Genomic DNA, 18934 nt, shown 5'->3' with positions numbered 1-18934 from the left:
AAAACCCACTATGTGTTTTTTCCCTATTTGTTGAACCATAATAAAGTCAAAGGAAGGAAATAAAGTCATTCCATCCCACTCTTTAATACATTTGGATTTACAGAGCATTTGGATTTACAGAGCAGAACAACACCTTTCTCTCTCTAAAAAAGAAACCCCTCAACTCCTCCTGGCAAAGCCACTATGTCTTTCTCTATGCCAACGAAAAAGACATAAAGAAACCAAGATTTTTAATGAAGACATTTAATTCAACAGAAGCACCAAAGATAAGGCTAGATGCCTTAAGATTATCCACCATCCAGTAAAAAATGTGTTTACTAACTGCTCCACACCAGCTATTGAAATATCATTCATCCATTCCATGCACTGCTTTCATCTCTGCCACACATTGCAAAATGTAATACCAAAGATAAGAAACCATCAACAGCAGCTCCACTGCTTTCAATAAATCTGCTTTCTGCTCCTCTAAGAAACAACACCAACATCTGGATTAATCTTTAGTTAGTTGCAGTAGCAAAGCCTTATCTTTAGTCTGAATTCTGGAATAAACTCATATAAACAGAGACTAGTGTAAGAATATTGAAATGCATTTTATTTATCTGCAGGGAACATGCTATTTTGCCCATAAACAAGGGAACTGTCATATTTAAATATTTCTCCAGTACAGTCATAAATCTCTCATAAATGAATGTCTGAGTCTGGCTTTCTCTTTGAACTTTATCTTGCCTTTATAGAAATATATTGTCTATGGTTTGGTCTTTTGTTTGGCTTTTTTTTTTTTTTAAGTTGTTTGCTTGCAGTTTTGTCTACTTTCTCACAGTTATCAGTGACTTGTTGAGTAATATTGTTTTACAAATGAAGACACTATATCTACAAACATAGGTATAGATGAGGATTTACACTGGAAATACCATCTACTCATCATTCTTATCCCAGGTCCAGTGAAGTCAGGAATTTTTACCCACTCCATTTCTTTTTAATTAAGCCTTCTAAAATGCTTTTTTCCCTCCCTCACATCTATAGAGCTGAAGTGTAATGGAAAACTCAGGGAAGTTGTTAGACTGTGTTCCACAGGTCTGGTGAAATGGTTGTTTCCATAGCTCAATACTATAGAAGAGAAAAAAGGAAGCAAAAGGAATTTCACTGGAGTCTACTGGGTCTTGAAAAAGCTAGTACTGGAATCCAAGAATTTCACTCCTTAGGCTGTGATACAATTCAAAATACAGCAGCAAAGGGTTCAATGGTGATCTAGTACCATTTATTATATACTGCACCAATAAGAAAAGCCTGGAAAGCCATTCAATTCCACAGGAAGGTTCTCTTCTAATCTGTCTGTTCAATACATCTCCCCTGAAATCCATGAAATTTCTATAGGGAGGTTACATTTTCACTTTCTGTTTTGCTCTCCACAAGCAAATGTTCAAGTGCCAGACGTCACTGTTGGCCATGAAAGGATCATGAGAGTTTATAATATGAATGGATAGTCCTGCTATGAGACAAAGAGCTGAAGGAGGGGAAAAACAACTCTATTAACAGCACCAGGGAAATCAAATTGTCAGCTGCCAGCATCACTGCAAACCCCATTTCACCACAGCCTTGAAAAGAAGTGCATCACAAGACACTGATCTTTGCCAGAGACAATCCTGCTCGTTCTCCAAGGTGAAGCCTGCAGGGAAAGCTTGGAGAGACTCTGCTGGCTTGCTGAGGTAAGTGCCTCGTTATCCACCCTGACATGGAGGAAGTGGGAGTGATCCCCCCGAGGAAGGCTCCAGAAGACAGGCGGAAAAATCTGGCGGAAGGAACCCAACAGCCAGACAAGCCTGGGGAATTGGCAGAATATATGTGAAATCATTGCTAATGCACGGATCAACAACAAAAGCCCAGAGCACATGGGCTCTTGGGATCCAGCTCCAGACCCAATAGGAGTACCATTCTCCATCCTCTAATCCCATGCCACCCATCCCAGGCACTTTGAGGGCCAGTAGGGTTCTCTGCTGATGTTCTTGAAGCACATCCAGCCATTGTCGCTTTCAATACCTCTTTGTAATGTCTGCAGCCTTAGAGTCGCCCTGTAGGAAGCAGCTGCTGTATGAAAAGGGAATGAGCTTCCACTGGAAAAAAAAAAAGAAAAAAAAAAAAAGTTCTGTTATTGAAAATAGTCATTACTTCACCACTCAGCATGCTAAGACATTAAATACAGGAAATTGCCTCTCTCAAATCTAGTATTGCTAGACATATCAAAAAATACACAGTATTTGCATGACTCCATCTTTGCTGCTCTCAGTTTAAAAATCAACTTAGGTCCCCTGTGGAGGAAGCAAGCAACACTATTTGCTTGTTTTTGGAAGGGCTGTGAGTACATCTAAAGGCATGGACAACAGCAGCAAGGCCAGTGTTACTGGAGTCTGCAATTAAGATAACTACAAAGGCCAAAAAAGCTTCATTAAGATCATTCCAATGGTGACAATCATGCTGGCTGGGGAAGAGCTGAGCCCAAGACAACTTTCATCTGTGTGGGTTATCAGAAAAAGTGCTCTGATGCAACAGAAAACAGAAAATCCAGCAGATCTCCTAGATCATCTCAGGACTATTGTTCCTGCAGTGCTACAAGAGCCTTATCGTGACAGGGAGATCTTTCCAGTCATGCTCTCTAAGGAGTATTTACCTCAAAATGGCTATTGCAAACTACCACAATGCACAAGCCAAAAACTGTGAAAAAATGTCAAAAAGAATTTTCTTCAAAAAGCACTAAAGCCTGAGTAAGAAATCATTGCAGTTTGCTTTTCATCCTTTTCTTTTGGCCATGTTCTTCTGTCTTTTCCCTGGACATGCACTATCCTAACTCCAAGCCAAGGAATAAATAAATATATGCACACATATGTAGTAGGGTCACTGAATGCTGAGGAGGGGAAGGAAAATTTATCAAGTTGAGTCTTCAAATCAAAACTAGATCTCCTTCTAAAAGATACCACAGCAATCAAAATGCAGGGATATGTTAAATAAAACAACTTCTAGGGAATAGTTTATGGTTGGGATTATACAGGAAGGGCTTGAAATGAAAGAGAGAGATTCAATACAGGTCAGCAAAGGGGAATCCAAAATCATTTGCCTCTCAAACAGGGAAGATTCCACCCCATGGGAGTTGGGGCATTTGGGGAATAAACTTTGAATTCAGCTGGATCCAAGGGAGAGAGGCAACCGAGCTTCTCCATGCCATGCCAGACTACAGCAGCTCTTCCTTTGGGATTTGAGGTGGTTTTGCCACGAAGGAAAGCAGTAACTGGGTGCTGATGAACACGAGCACAGGCTCAGAGAAGCTCCTCCAAGCCCAGCACTGTCTCTGACAATAAATGCCTAGTTAGCTCTTCAAGCCCAAGGGAAACCACTCAGCATCAAACTCCCAGAGCTCCTTTCAAGCTCAGCATTTGGCAAAAGAGATTCTGATCAGTGTTGCTTCTCAAAAAAATGCAGTGCAGATATGGGAGAAGAAGCATCTCTGAGGCAGCATGTGTAATTTCTCTGTATAGAAGGTGTTAGTGGGAGCAATGATGGGATTCAATTGTTCAGTCATTGAATCATTGAATTTCTGGGGTACTGTAAAAAAAGGGATCTCTCAAAAGACAATAAACTTGCATTTTAAAAAATAAAGGAAACCAAAACACACCAAAAACTCCACGAACTTCCATATTCTCTAGAAAGCCTTGCTGTAGGAAATCTGATAAAATGAAAAGCAGTTGTTCTTTCTTCTCTCCTGGCATTAAAATCTGTGAATTTCTATTATTTGTTCACCTTTTCATCATAAAATGTGTAGAGGGGCTTAAACCTCCGAAACTTCAGGAATATTTTTTATCAAGAGACAAAAAGTGGTTTCTTTTTCTTTACATATAACACAGTAACTCCTCTCAGTCTTCCTTGCATCTGATCTCTATCACTTCTAAGTCAAGGGCCAAGTCTGTAGTAGGAAAAATAGCAATCACTTTAATCTATACTGGAAGAAATGAATATTTTTTCTAGTTGACAGGCTGGCAGGAACTCAGGAGAACAATATACGAGACAAATCTCAGAGAAGGTTATTTATTCTCATTCAACCACAGCACAGATTTCCTGATGAAGCTAGAGCTCTGGAATGCTTGACCAGATCTCTGTGAACCTTGTTACCAAGGTTGAAATTACCATGAATTACTGTTGTACTCATTAGTGGAAGTTCTTAGAGACATTAAGTCACCTACTGGCTGACCTTCTGAAGTAGCAGATTTACATTACCCAAGACTCAGAAAACACCAATATCAGCATTTAATCACTGAAGATTTTTTCATAGAAAGCTTGCCAAGTTAAATCAAAGGGTTGAATATATCACTCTTAAGGATCAGTATTCACACCTGCTCAAAAAAGGTCATTATTGATTAAATTTTGCTAGCTGGGTTTCCTTTAATTAGATTTATGCCAGGTTAATGGTGGCAGCTATCCCTGCTGATATAATACAACTTCAATCACTTTTGAAAAGACAGCTCATTTTTAGGTGCAGGCAGATGGCCAAAAAGAGCATTCAAGTGGGGACTGGAAGCATTTGAAACAGCAGTGGCTAGTTCTTATTTACATCTGAGAAAATGACAGTATAGGAAAGTTGAAGAGCGCCAAGGGTAAAATCTCAGCCATACTCAGGTTAAATGACACCAGAAGTTCTAGCCTGAAGAAGTGTTTTCAGAAAAATCTCTCCCAAAGTTTTGTGAGAATTAAAGTTGTGTGGTTATGACAGTTACGTACATCTTAACAGGCAAGAAGTTTGCATAAATGTTTGAGGTTTTGGGCCACATTCATTCGAAAGTAAGTAACAAAATTGGAACAATTAGTCCTTTTTCTTCCAGATCTCCAAAGTTCAGGCAGCAGTTGGAGGAGATCAGATCTGACCCTGATTTCCACCTTCCCAGTGTAAGTTCTAAGTGTACCAAAGCAAACAGCACTGCTCTTCACTATGGTCTCCTAACAGATCCTTTCAAGAGCTAATTACATAGATTTCCTGGTGATTTTCCTTTCCATTTCTTTTCCTCAAAATTTCTGATGTAACTTTGTCTTTAACTTGCCCATAATAAAATAAACATGACTCCTCTTCCCTGCTGCTCCTTTTTAAAATTCTGCAGCTTCAATCTCCTGCCATTCTCTGGCTTTCAGGCTATCAGCTGAATTTCCCTAGATGTGTACAGCCACAGCTCCAGTATGTTTTGTTCTTCATTTGTGTTGGACATGAAATTTTAGTTTGGTGTTATGCATTATGGAGAGTCTGGAAGGGAAGGTTGTTCTCTTTGCACTTGGCCCTGAGGGTTGGCAGCAACACTGCAAAATGACTTTATCCCCAAACCAGATGTTCACGTTGTTTTAATAATATCTTATGTTTCCTTCACAAAATAAAACAAAAACTCACTGTATCAGAATGTTCCAGTGATACAGCAATGGGATCTTTGCTGTCTGCATTTTGCCCACCAGATGGTAGCACTGAAATGAAATCAGAAGTTTTCTTATCTAAGCACTTATCACTCTCATAGGTTGGGCAGAATTCTTCCTTTGTAGCAGTTGTAGGATTTAATTGCAGGTAATTCCCTAAGTCATCTGTATCCTACAAGCTTCCATATTTTGTGACAGAAAACACAATGCAAAAGTAAAATGGTGTAAGATGGGCCACCTTCTTCCATGGATTAGGTGTTATCTAGTTCACTTGCCCTTTATATCTTCCTTATTTTCTCCTCCTCCTTTTCAATTTTGTTTCCCATCATTATACAAGAGACTAGCAGAATGAATGTTGTTCATAAAATCCTAAAATGGGACTGCTAACACCAGCAAACTTTAAATTCAGTAGAGCTGAAAAGGGCATTGATTTTCCATGAAAACCTTGTTCTTGGTTCAGAGAAGACTAAAGGCAACCAGAGGACTACGAAAAACACAAAGTGTGTAATGTGTTATCTTATAGAGAAGTTACTTTTTATCTCTGTGTTATCTGTTTTTGTGTTTTATTCATGGACTAAAGATGCTGTCCTGATTCACACTGGGACAAGAACTTTGCTCAAATGCTCTGAAGAGGAGTTTTTCTCAGTTCATTGAGGATAACAGGCAGCATTGCAAACAGGGGAAAAAGAACTTCTACCCAGGATCCTTCAAGCACATCTCTGCACACAAGCTTGCAGCTAGAAAAGAGATCTTAAACACATTTAGTGAATTCAAATTCCTAATTTATTTTTTTTAATGCTTCATTCAAGTGTCATCATTAGCAGATTTTCCCAAGAAGAAATGATTTATAGAAATCATAGTGATATTTTTTCACCTGGTTAATTCCAAGCTAGTGATTATCTAGTTCAGGCTTAAGTACAGTACTTAAATTCTGTGAGGAAAGCAGTGCAAATATTCTCAGTGAGATTTGAATCAGGACCATTTTCCCTTAAGAGGTTTGCTCTTTTCCAGGCTTTTGCTCTGTGCAAGTGGCCAATATGTCACTGTTTGCAGACCCTTATCTAACACTGTTCAGTTTTAGCAAATGCATTTTCAGTCCACAGGAAGGATTATTGTCCCACATTTCACCATGACAATAAGACTCTCATATACTAATGAAGATGAAACTTCTGCTGCAAGTCTTCACGAAATCCAACTCTACCAAAATTACTGATTTGCTGCATTTCGATAACCTTGTCTTTTTACAGGCAGTGTAGGCTGATGGTGCATCAGTAAGGAGAACTCTTGGATTGTATTTAGTTTAGACCTTAGCATTTTGTCTCCTTTGTTGGGGTAGACCTGTCTGAAATTCAAATTCTTGAGAATAAAACTCCGAGGAACACGGGAAGTCATGAGTTTTCTGGTAGGATCAACACGAGTCCCTGAGGTTTAAATGTAAATGCCAAAAAAAAAAAAAAGAAAAAAAAAAGAAAAAGAAAAAGTTAAAAAAGCTAAAAAAGCTTAGCAAATGGTTTGGTAGAGAAGACTACGAATGTCTGGTAAGTATCTTGGTACTATACCATTTGAGGTAGCTGCTGGATTTCTGCCAAGCTTTGAAAGTGAAATGAACCTAGAGTACAGCAGGTTTAAAATATTTTGAATCTGTGCCACCAATCTGGAACTTGAGCAGTATTACTCAATTTTCCATACTTTCTTTCTGAACCTGGCTGCACAGTAAGAAAATTTGAAGTGGTTTTCTATAAACCTGGGTGGCTTCATGTTTTTTTATATAGAAACCATCTGAAGTGTTGTTTTCACTAGGTTTTGACCCCAAACCAGGCAAAAGCTGGTCATTTCAGCTGAATTTCCTTTTGAGGTTTTGGATTTCGTCCAACCTTAAGCTCTCATTCAGGCTGTAGAAGGTTCATATGTGCCTTTTTGTGAACCTGCTGAGTTCACTCATCTCACACAGGCAGAGCTCAGAGGTTCTACCATGAGGTGGAGGGAAAGGATGCACAAGGAACAAACAGACCAAGCCCTCAAAATGCTCAACTCCCATGAATTTTGTTGAGAGAACCATGCATGGAGCAGCTCTCCCCACCCCAGCCCTTTTTCAGGAAGGGCAATGTCACGGGACAAAACTCAGAGTTCATTTCCCGTCTCTGATGCAGATTTCCCCTATAGTTTTGGACAAGTTAGCCAGGGTAGAAATCCAGGTCACACAGAAATTAATAACAAAACCCTTATTGACGTTAGGATTTCATTTTAATCTACTTTGATTGGAGCTCTTGATCTTCCACCTGAAGCCCTTTACTTCATCCTTTTTGGGTTTTTTCCCAAGCTATTTGTACTATAAACACAGCAAGAGTCTCTGCACAACATCCAGAATGGGCAGGAGCTGCTCTCAGGTGGGACCTCTGGCTGTTCTGTCATGCAGATGACAGGCAGTAATAAATGAGAAGCACGTGCACTTGACCTGAATGGAAACAGATGGAGAATGCAAGGCCAGAGGATTCCACTTGACAAGATCCCAGCCCTGAGCTCCAGTGTTAAACTCTCCAATGTCCTGCAAACATGCAGGATCTTCCTGTAGACTCTCCTTGCTAACAGGGCAAAGCAGCACTTCTGGCACACCAGGAGGTTGTGTTCATTGACAGCATTCACACTAAAAGCTGGTTTTAATCAATAGTTTCTTGTAGCTGGCTGGTTGGATCTAGGTACAAAGGTGCAATTTAAATAAGCCAGTAAAACAAACCAATTTTAAAATATATTATTTATAATTTTATAGAACATTTTTCATCAACATGTGGACTTTAACAGCAGGAGGTGAAGAAAGACCTGAAATCTGTGTACTTCCAGGTCTAGCTGTACCTAACACCCAAGCATCTCCATCAGATCATCTGCCAGTTTGTGGCTTCAGCATTTGCACATTTCCCTCTGGATTCATGTTGCATGTTTTGCCTACAGCAGCACAATTCACTACACATGAGCTTTTATGAGCACAGCCATTACAGAAGATGATAAACAACTAACACTGTCCACTGCCATGTGTGATATTCTGTAGGATATTCTGTAGGATATTCTGTATGATATTCTCATGATATTCTGTCCTAGTGCTCATAAGAACAGAAAAGACTCCACATGTTATCACCTGTACAAATACAGCACTGATATTTTGCATCAGGGTAGGCAATGGTTTCAGCACATCCAGATTCAGCTCTCACTCCAGTTCAATTCTCCTCCCCACCCAAGATTTATACAACCACTTCTAGTTTTGAAGTTTCCCATTCTTCCCTTGCCTGGAGGTGCTTCTACTGTTTTGTGTGTATCTTTTCTCTTCCCTTTCACCTGTTTCTTGCAGCAGCTTTCTAACTCTACCTTTTTCCATCTAAAGGAAGGTGGCCTCGTTCTAAGCTAAGGAGCAACTGCATCCTCTCTTTTAAAGACAGGAAACATTGCACTCTTTGGCTCCATCCATGCTAGCCAAGTCCATGTGCTAAGGAATGTTCCCTGGCCCACAGCAACATCTGGCACAGCAGAGACTCCCTCAATCCCATTCACTTCCTTCACCAGCCAGACTGGGGCGAGTGAATCCCCTGGGAGCTGCCCTTGGCATGCACCACCTCCTGGGCCATGTGTGGGAATCAGCTAGGACAGTGCTGGCTGACCTGGGTCACAGTGTTGCCAACATCCATGACGAAAATTTAATAGCGCAAAGTGGTCTTCAGCTCTCAGGAACATTCCCTGGCATGGGGGAATTGCTGGAGTCAGTGTAGGATTGATTCCTGGGCTGTTAGCTAGGAATTTGTACAATCACACCCTTCCAGCTCCTGCACGCCTGATCCCCTGGTGATAAGGATGGATATCAAACCAGCAAAGCCAGAGGTGCAACAGCAGTGGCAGGGAGAGAAAGATCACATTGTCTGCAGTGGAATAAACAAACAGAGAAAATAAATGAAGGGGAAAAATTAGAATTGTTTATTTGCATGCCTACACCAGCATGCCTTCGCCCCCAAAATACTCCTCCTCCTCACAATTCATTGTTACATTTCTCTGAGCTCTTGACTCTTTTCACATCTCCATGTGTTTTCTGCAGCCCCTGCCACTTCCTCTGTGATCTTTTTTCTTCCCTTCCCACCTACTCAAAGCTATTATTTCTGAATCAAATTTGACACACATTTCTCAAATCATTACTTTTCTTTCCTATGTTATGTTTCTCTGCTTTAAATTCTCCTCTCCTACATGTTTTTCCTCCTTCCTCAAAACTACCAAAAGCGTTTCTGTTTGATTCACTTACTTCTTTGAATTGTTTTCTTTCATATATTTCATTGTATTTCTTTCCTATATTTCATATATTTCATCATATTTCTTTCATATATTTTCTTTCATATTCTTGATCATATATTGTTTACAATCTAGAATAATTCTTGGACTTCCTCCTAGTCTCACCGTTATTTGTTGCCTTCTTTTGACACACTTTTCTTGACTCCCTCCTTTTAAATGGACACCACAAAAAAATCTTTCCTGTTTGTTCCATAACCATAACCTCATTCCATTGCTTCTTCTCTGTGCCCATTGACTTTTCTCCCACAACTTCCACTATTCATTCTCAAATAAAAACAACACTAAGGGGGAATATCTAAGTTTTTCACAGCCAAGGGGAGTGGAACAGAGTTCTTACATCAGTGAGTTCCACCATGGTGGGACCATAGCACAGGTTTTTGCCAACTGGCAGGTTGGAAAACTTGATCAACCTTGAAATTTTTTAGTGAGACCTCAGGGGGAGCCTGAAACATCCCCAGCCTGACACCTATTTTCACCCAAGAGCAGCAGTTATTTGTTGTCCTTCTTTGGGGTCTCCAGATGTTCCATTAGCATTCCAGCTCCATTTGGGTTCAGTGCTGATTGCTCTCCCAGAGGCTCTGACTCCTCTGACTGATATTTCACATTAGCTGAGCTCTGGAGTCAGTAAAATATTTAAACTTGTGTCTAAAGATATCTCTGCTCAACAAGAGCAGCTGCACAGAGACCTGAGGTGCCTCAGGCAGGAGTTCACCTGCAGCAGGCTGAAGTTTAATACAAAATATCCAAACATCTACCCAAATCCTCGTGTTTGTTTTGCAGCCACAAATCCTGGAGTCAAATCCAGGTGGTTCTGAAGGAGCCCAGGTGTGTCTACATGGAAATTCAGCCATTCCAGGAGGAACTTTGGGAGGTTTGAAGGAAATACAGAGCATGACTGCAGCTCTCCAGTCTTTGCTGCACAAGATGGTCAGTGGAGTTTCAAGAGGTGATTGACAATATCTGCTAGCCCTGGAAAGCTCACAGACAAAATGGAGCTCCACAAAAAATCCCAGAATTCCCACATTTGTTGGGCACAGTAACTAATCTCAAGCACTATGGCCTGCAACCTTCAGGAAAACAAAATAATCTGATGGTCTGGAGAAACATTTTGACATTTTTTGTTCATATGTGGCTTGAACTATGAAGCTTTTGTCAAATTTTAAATTAAATTTTCAACTTTTGAGCCCATTCTTTTTCTTTGGACAACATTAATTTTTTTTTTCAGCAGAAAATCTAAGCTGCAAGTTTTCGAAGCTTTCCCTATTTGAAGCACTGAAACCTTTTCAAAGATGAGAATTAAACAAACAAAACCCTGCAGAAAACAAAAAATAAAAAGCTTAAAGAAAATTCCAGGAGCAAATAGTCCCTAGATATTAGTTTTTACTAATTCAGAGGCAAAAGAAAGTCAGGGAGGAAGGAAAAACAATATGAATAGAAGAACAAAATATTTGTTTCCAATAAAAAAAAAAAAGAAGAAAATTTAGAAGAAACTGAAAGCTTTTCCTGAAAGTTCTGGTTTTGGAAAAAAGCCATTTTATATTGAAATGTTTTACTCCAAGTATTTTTTCAGTCAGCTCTAGATTAAACTGTTCAAGTTGAACTTTTGCTTCATTAGCTGTTTAGCAGTTTCAGGGCAAATCAAGACACAGACTAGTTTTAGCAAACTCCCCAAATATTCCTTTTGTGGTCCAAACAGCTTAACTTTTTTTTCTTTGTAGGATTTTTACCTCTCCTCTCAATTTTTAAGAGCACTTCATAGATTTCATTTGATCTCTCTTGGTCTTTGGGCTCTCAGAAAAAAATTTTGTTGAAACTATGTGATAGAAAATTGGGGATTTGGCAAGGGAAACAAACAAAACCAACAACTTTTCACAAGGAGACTTGCTTTCTGTAGGGGATTTTTTTAGTGTTTTCTTAAAAAAAAAATTAGAAATGCATCCAATTTTCTGGCTGAAATCTTTAAAGGAAAAGGATTTCCAAAAGAGCTACTTAAATAATTTCAATGGTGAGTTTTTCCTAGCCTTTACAATTTAAAGAATGTGTATCAGCAATGAAAATTTCTGTCATAAGTCATGCTTTGTTATTTTTATAAGCAAGAGAGTTCTGCAGGACTCCATTTCAGCTTAGCTGGGGAGAGTTCTCAGTCATGCTACAACTCCAGGCATGCACAGAAACAGCTACTGGCTGGGAATAAACCAGTATATTTTGAAGAAACCAATGGTTTCTTTGCAAAAAAACCTACTTTTGTTGCATTCACTTTGTCTTGCACTTGTTCTCTGCTGTCATTAAAAATTATGCTGAAGGAAATTTCCAAGGAACTTGAGGATCTGGGGACTGTGTGCTATCTGAGGGACTTTGGGGTGCAGGTAAATAATTTATTTATCAGGGCCTAAGGTCTTGTGCTTGGCTGGTTGTTCTTGTGGATGGAGGAGCCTGGGGGGTAAACCTCCATCCTGATTTCCTCACTTTCTCCCCACTCCCCCCCAATACACAGTTATTTTGTTTGATTCACTTTTCTCATACTAGGACAATTTGCCCAGAGTTTGGTATAGCTGTAACACCACTGCAAGCACAGAGCCTCAGTCCTCTGCAATAACTTCAGCCCAACCCCAGCCAGGATGGTACTTGTGAACAGAGCAAACAATTATCTTCTCCCTCAGAAAAAAGCTATGAAACTTTGCTTCTTTTGCAGACATACAAAAGTGTAAAGAAATGAGAGTTATGTGCATTTCTTACCTGCTCTTAGTGCAAACACCAAATGCTTATGAGCTCTCCCACTTGCTCACAGGTTTTTTGGGACTGTAAAAAACCATATATATCACCCAGTGATATACCTCAGTACCCACCTTTTTTACACCTGTGAGAGAGACTTTCCCTCAAACCTTGTATTCTCTTTTTTATCAAGGACATGGGGTTGCTGAGTCCCACCTTGCTGATTCCTTTGCCTGTGGCTAGAAACCTTTCCTGGCTCCCTACCCAGCCAGCACTTATTCTCTCCACAGTAATAATCACATCCAAATTAGATTTGCTGCTAAACAACATCCCATTGCTTTCAGGAACAGGAAAAATGAAAACCTCTATAGGAAAGCCTTTATTCCTATCCACAGCAACAGGATGTGGGGTAACAATGGGCCATGCAAGCATATAGTGCAAAAGGTGAATATTTGTTGGGAACCTTTGCTGTTGAGATCAGATTGTAGAAACTGCATTTTCTCCATAAAGGTTTGAACATTCCTACTGGCAATGACTATTTGTTTCAATTCACACAAAAATTTGATTTTGGGCTGACTGCAAGTGCATATTTATTTTGGGTTCAACCACTGAATCTCCCTCCTCCAGCCCCAGGTAGCATTTAAATAAAAGGTAATGATTTCTTCAATTCTAATCCAGAATGTCCTTCCTAGGTCAGAGTCTCACACTGCTTCCTCCCTCTAAATTAAGGAGTCCCTGATCGATTCTTCCTTTATACCAAAACTCTTTTGCCCTGCAAAAATGCAGGTCTACACATGTGGCTAGCACAGGTCTTTCCCATGAGAACTTCTCCTGTGTTTTATAAACAAAGATAAAGTTTGGATGTTGTTAAAAACAGTATCTCGAGATTTGGACAGTTCAGGCCTGGCCAGTCAGGGCTAGGGGGAGGTTTCTGACTGACCAATCTGGGTGACCTCTGAAAAGTCTATATAAACTGAAATCAAAATAATAAACTCCTCTTTTCTTGTCACTGGGAACCCGAGTCCTTTTCTCTGCTAGTGGCTCAACAGCGACATACACAGTGAATTGGAGAGGAGAATTTGGGTTCATCTTTGCTGTAGATACTTCTGATAAAAGAGCGTCTTTTGATAAAGTAAGCTCTAGGCACTGGGAGAACAGAGATATTCTGTACAATAACCTTCTCTAATGCTTCTCTAAGCATCTTCTCTCAAAACCAAAGCAAAGAACATTATGAAGCTACCACATGTTTCTAGTGACTTCTCAAAAAAAAAAGCCAAAACAAAACCAAAGAAACCATACGACCGACCAACCAACCAACCAACAAAAACCAAAAACTAACCAAACCAAGAACTAGAAACAGGATAGAAAAAGGTGACAAGTATGAAAAGTGTGGGGTAGCCCATGTTTGAGCAGAAATCTAGACTTCTTCATCCTTGAAAGAGAAAAATGGGAGCTAAAGAAATGCAAGATCTTCTATAAAGTCATTCTTCTCACTGTTCATAATGAAAAAGTGAGAAGTCATCAAAAGAGTCTTAAGTAACTAATTGCAGTAAATTAAAAGTATTTTAGTTGAGAAGGTGCAATTTAACTGTGAAACTGTTTCATCACTTCTATTTACCAGCAGAAAACGCCACCTGAACTTTTTTTATTTTCTAGGATTATAGTTCCTACAGTTCTTCACTAGGATGTTGGGCTTAAACACTATTTAAAAATAAAGGCTTTCATCAAGGGTGATGTATGCACAGACAGAAAAAATGAGATTTCAGTGTTCTGCACCAGACCATGAAGACACAAAGCAAGTTTATTGGAAAAGACTGTAGCTGACTCATTACATTAAAAATCCCAATCAATAATCCAGGAATGTTTGACATGCAATAATTATGTCCTAATAGATCTTGAAAAACATTTTAAAATATTTCTAGGCAAAGAGAACTGTCAAAGACAAAATACCACTGAAGAGTTAAACCTGGTGGAGTTTGTTTCAGATAGGTACATTTATTCATTGAAAAGGGATGTGATGTGCCAGAGGAATTACTGACAACTGAGAGCTCATTCACACAAATACTTATGGTTACATGACACCAGCAGCACTCTGTTAGTGGCAATCAGTAATACAGGGGCAATAATAGATTACCCATAAAGAAAGCCCTGTTAGAGTTTGGAAGATTCTGAACTGCAAAGTGAGCATCTCAGCCTTTACTGCAGTACATACAATTACTGCTTATAGGACTTATCTGAGGAGCTGCTGAAGGATTGTTTAATTTAATGAAAGACAATATTCTTGCAGTGTAGCACAGAGGAGTGCTGGTATTTCCTGGCATTAGCCATAGGATATGGGCTGGGTCATTAAAGACCCAGGCACTGGATTTATATGGGCTGGGTCATTAGAGACCCAGGCACTGGTTTTAGAAGCTAAATTATATCCCCTTACCTTCCAGATATTTTTTAATCTTGGAAAATTAGATAAGAAAAGCAAATGTTTTGACCAAAACAACTATCCTAGATGAATTCAAGCAGTTAGTAAAGAATAAATCAACAACTCTAGAAGAGAAGACAGGATAAACTCTCAGGGCTCCCCACATTCATAAGCAGGCTGCAGTGATGCCTTTGGGATCTCTGTCAGCAATTCCCCATGTTCCTCATGGTTTACCATCACAGTCACTCTGTGCTCTGGAGCTCTTTGGGCTGCCCAACCACTCTGCAAGTGGGAGCACTTCTGGAGGTTTGTACTTGCAGCTCCTGTGGCTTTCCATTTCTGAGGGCTGCACGGGCTTTATATTTGTTCTTAAACAGAAAGCCAGAGACTGCTGACATTCTCTCCTGACAGCACTTACCATCACCAGTGCTCATCAGAAAGGGCACTGTTCAGATCACCAGCTTATTCCCTCAGCAGAAATCCCATTGATTTGCCTGGAATAAGCTCAGGGACATTAATGGCAGCTCTTGTACATTCTTGGAGTTTGTTTTCTGCCCTATCCGTCATCCTTGATGTATAGTGCTTTTGGCTAACCACAGCCAACCACCTTCGGTTCAAGAAACCCATTACATTCTGGCACCAGAGCTCTGTTCCTCTGCCCTGAAGTCTCTAACATCATCTCTGTGCAGGGAGATGTATGATGTTTTGCAATAGTGCTCAATGAGAATAAATTTGTTACACGCTCCAGAGTATATTCTCATAACCAAACTATTTCTGCTAACCCATGCAAATATTCATAAAAGGTTGGCTGAAAAGAGTAGAAATTTATGGACTGCTGAACACAATTGGTTATTAATTCATCTGGAATCCTGGGGGGGGGGAAGGGAGATTATAGTACAAATTTGTGAGTGGTTGCTTTCTGAAATACACATATTTCATATGAAATTTGATTCACATGTAATTTCATTTCAATATGAAATATACATATGTCACATCCAGCAATTTAAATTTAGACAAAACCTTTCTCACTAAAAAATAATGTAATCCGAAATGATGAATCAAATTCAGACAAAAGCAAGCAGGACCTTCCTATTGTTTCAACTCCTTGTTTGTTTTCAGCATTCTGTTCCTTAGAAACACATTAATGCCTAAACTCTGATAAAGCACTCAGGTCCTTGGAGCAAAGAAATCTACACATTGTGAGACCCAAGGAGCAAAGGAAAGATGATTTAAAATTCCATTAGCACTTCTCCAACAGCCAGCACAGGGACACTTTGACACCACCTAGTGACACCCTCCCCATCCCAGCATGTTCCATTCCACTTCCAACACCTTTGCAAAAATCCGTGCTTAGGCAAGGATCTCCCTGAAAAGAGCCCTCATTGCCCACTTCATGCTTCCTCCCACAATCATGGCTATTCTAATCATGCCCTTTTCAAATGGAAGGCTTTTCTGTTCATCAATTTCATGATAAATGGACACTTGCTGAGGCTAAAAGGGGGATCTGTGAAGTAGTTTCTACCATATAGATCCCCGTGGTGATGTGGTCTTTTTTTACTTCAAGTGATTTATTAACATCTACAGAAACCACTCCTAAGCCAATCCAATGACCAGCAGTTGCATTTCCCAGTCTGGGTAGAGTTCTATCAAATCTGTGTGTTGAAAGGATTTGCCCCTAGATCATCTTGTTCCAGAAGTGCACTCTCTAATCCATGTAAATTTGTATCATTTTGGACTCTTCCTCAAGCAGAGAAAAATTAGTTTCAGCCCCTCTGTGGCTGTCCCCTGAGTCTTTCCCCTTGTAATCACAGGAGAATTCACTATCATCCCCTAGCAATATGCTCAGTGAAGATTTACAATAAATCAGGGAATAGGTTTGCTTAATAATAATGAGTCTGTGAATCTCTGGATGATTTGAATAGTAATAATGAGAAATAATAATGAGTCTGTGAATCTCTGGGTTGCCTCTCTCTCCTCTCTCTTTTGAAGCCTTTCCACTTGTCCAGTTACCTTACTGATGTTCAGTCAAATTCCTGTGTCACAAATCATGGTAGGTTTTCTAAATAACCAGTCTTACTCATCCCAATTGGATATTAATTCTCACTCAATTGAAGGCTTTTTTTTTATTATTTTTGCTTGGCATGCATTGCATAGATTTTTATAACACATAATAATTTCTGTCCCAAATAAGCACATCATTGATCATTATTTCCAGTCAAAGAGATTTTGGTCCATCTGATGTGTCAGTGGAATCCTGCAATGAAAGCACTTCAACTCATCTGCCCAAGGAGAAGATTCTAACTCAACATGCCAAAACCATAGGCTTGAGGGGAAAAAAAAAGTGAAAAAATAAAATAATTTAAAGAAATAATGTAGGTTTGGTCTCTCCAGCTTTTCTCACAGGCTAAGGGATTATTTGATAGCTTTGCCTCCCTTCTAAATGGATATACTGACCATACCATCACTTCAGCCCACTGACTTCTGACTCTATTAATAAGGAATATTTATTTAACATTAATAAAGAATTTTTTATTAATAAAGACATATTCTATGTCTGCTAGCCTTTAACTTTCTTCCACAGGGCACTGAAAGGATTATTGGCACTGTATTTGTTTTGGCATAAACTAATAAACTGTATTGTTTTGGCATAAAGCTAAGCTCTGAATTGCTGTGTTACATACTTGGTACTTTTCTCACCATTAAATAATAGTAATTATAATTTATACAGTTATAAGACTATCTATGCTCCATCCAGTAGATCTGCTAAACACCTTAAGTTTATCAGAATGGCACTGGACTGTTTTAAAAGCTGAGTGCTGATCATTTAGCTTTACCATGTTACTGTCATTTTTTTCCCTCAGGTGCCTGTCCTCTTTGTTCCCTAAAAGTAATTTTACTGTTCTAATACCAAGTAACCATCAACCTTTCTGTTAATTATTTTATATTTCAATTACATTGTTTTGAAATTGACTCTCAAAGCACTGCTGGTCTCACAAAGCTCTTTTGAAGAAAGCAGATATACCACAGCAGAGAATAAGCAGAATAATCAGAATAATCACATGCCACAGCTGCTCCACACCCAAAATCCCTCCACTCTTACAGAATACACAGGAATAGATTGCAACTCACCTCTTCCCCTCCCAGGGATGTTCTCCTCATGGTTCTTGAAAACTTCAGCTGGGAAAGCAATTTTCTCTTGTTCCCTGCTTGCCCCAAGAAAGCAGCCCAGCAGCTCCTGCTGCCTCACAGAGCTGTTCTTCAGCAGGACAGTTCAGCAGGGGTGACACAGAGCACTGGAGGTTTCAAGACCAGACTAAATAAAGCTCTGAGCAGCCTGGTCTGATCTCAGAGCTGGTCCTGCTCAAGAAGAAGAAAAAGAAGAAATCTCCTCCACCCTGAATTAATCCATTATTCTACACTTTAAAAAAAAGTGATAAAATTATAACTCTGTCTTTAGTGACTTCAGAGAAAACTCACAAATTTAACCATGACAATCCTCCTAAACACACTCCTAGAAACCCCATCTTCTTTGAGGTAGTCAACCTTAATTTTCCTTCAGATCTAGCACTGCAATCAGATGTGGATATCAGCAACCTGGTGCCTGTTAAGGACCTGCTAACTCAGGTGTTATTCACAGAAGAATTACACAAGAATTCCATAAGAACCACGGGGCTCTTCCTCTGATTACTGACCCATTATTATGAGCATTCAGACAACAAATGAGATGGCTCTTAGTTCCCTTAAACTTTTTTGCATCCTGGTTTTAGAGTTTGCCAGAAAGCAAGGTCTGAAACAAACCCCAAAGTCACAGGAAAATGGTCTGAAAGTCCCTAAAGGACAATAAAAACATATTTGTGTTCCTTATGGTTTATATCATGTATATAAACTCATATATCATGGATATCAGTGCAAATTCTGACTCTGCTGATACCAATTGAAATTCAATGAGAAAGTCAGCTTTCCCTTGCCCAGAGAACCTTATTCTGATAATATTAACATACCTTAAAACCTTTTCAGATATGGTGAAATCAAACCTGCATTATG

General features: G+C 39.4%; 1 long non-coding RNA gene across 2 annotated transcripts; it reads right to left on the bottom strand.

The window, feature by feature from the left end:
- Positions 1 to 227: 227 nt before the first annotated feature.
- On the bottom strand, positions 228 to 18106 carry LOC146442839 (uncharacterized). Of its 2 annotated transcripts, none has more exons than XR_014849414.1 (3): positions 18020 to 18106; positions 2038 to 2111; positions 228 to 1820 (listed from the first exon to the last, which is right to left on the bottom strand). It is a non-coding gene; the product is annotated as an uncharacterized LOC146442839 (long non-coding RNA). The 2 variants fall into 2 exon arrangements; XR_014849415.1 differs by lacking the exon at positions 18020 to 18106 and adding an exon at positions 5420 to 5492.
- Positions 18107 to 18934: the final 828 nt, after the last annotated feature.

This window comes from Lichenostomus cassidix, chromosome 1Ab (genome assembly GCF_008360975.1).
Source record: "Lichenostomus cassidix isolate B80296 chromosome 1Ab, HeHo_3.0, whole genome shotgun sequence".
In the NCBI taxonomy this organism is placed as follows: Eukaryota; Metazoa; Chordata; class Aves; order Passeriformes; family Meliphagidae; genus Lichenostomus; species Lichenostomus cassidix.
Note: the sequence above shows the minus strand (reverse complement) of the source record. Positions and strands in the feature narration are given on the sequence as shown.